The sequence below is a fragment of the Octopus bimaculoides genome, chromosome 17 (assembly GCF_001194135.2).
Source record: "Octopus bimaculoides isolate UCB-OBI-ISO-001 chromosome 17, ASM119413v2, whole genome shotgun sequence".
NCBI lineage: Eukaryota > Metazoa > Mollusca > Cephalopoda > Octopoda > Octopodidae > Octopus > Octopus bimaculoides.
The window spans coordinates 831830-832690 of record NC_068997.1 but is presented as its reverse complement, the minus strand read 5'-3'; positions in this window follow the sequence as shown (position 1 = coordinate 832690).

The window sequence follows — 861 nt, the reverse complement described above, 5'->3', positions numbered from 1 at the left end:
AGAAGAATGGAGTAAAATTGCGCCCAGCACCTGCAAGAAACTAGTTGATTCAATGTCTAACCTTATGCAAACGGTATTTGATGCTAAAGGAGGATCAGCCAGATGTTAAACTAATGTATATTGCGAAATATACCACAATCTACCATGTGCACTAGTTTCATTAACATTGAGATAACAGAACCCCAAAACATTGGGGTGGCCTAATACTTTTGACTAAGTCTGTGTGTATGTATATCATTATTCAGTTTATTTCAAGATTTCTTGCCAATAGAAAAAGAATTGGTTTCTAACCTAGATCCCAGGTTCCTTCATTGGAATTTCAACATCAACAACAAGGTATTTTTGTTTGTATGTATGTATGTATGTATGTATTTTTGTGTGTGAGTGTGTGTGAGTGTGTGTGTGTATGTATGTATGTATGTATGTATGTATGTATGTATGTATACAGATACACATTACTACCGGAAGTCCCTTTTCTCACTTAGATTTATACGTCATCAGTCCGATGTTTCTTTTTGTTTGCGACAATTGTACGTTATCTGCAAGTTTATTGTAGCATTGTCCATTCGTATGAGTATTGCTTATACCAAATACTCATAGTATGACACAATGCTGACGTAATCTCTACAAATAGCATACACTAGTCACAAGCATAAAAACACACCTTGGTGGATATATACTACCGAAATAAATATTCTCTTCATATGTTCCAGTGGAATGTGCTCTCTCTGTCTATCTTCCCCTCCCTTTCTCTCCATCTCTCTCCCCATCTTCTCCTTTTCTGTTCCCCTTTCTCTTTCTTTCTCCCTCTCTCTGTTTCGCACCTTCCCTGTATGTTTTCTGATATTATTTTCAAAATAA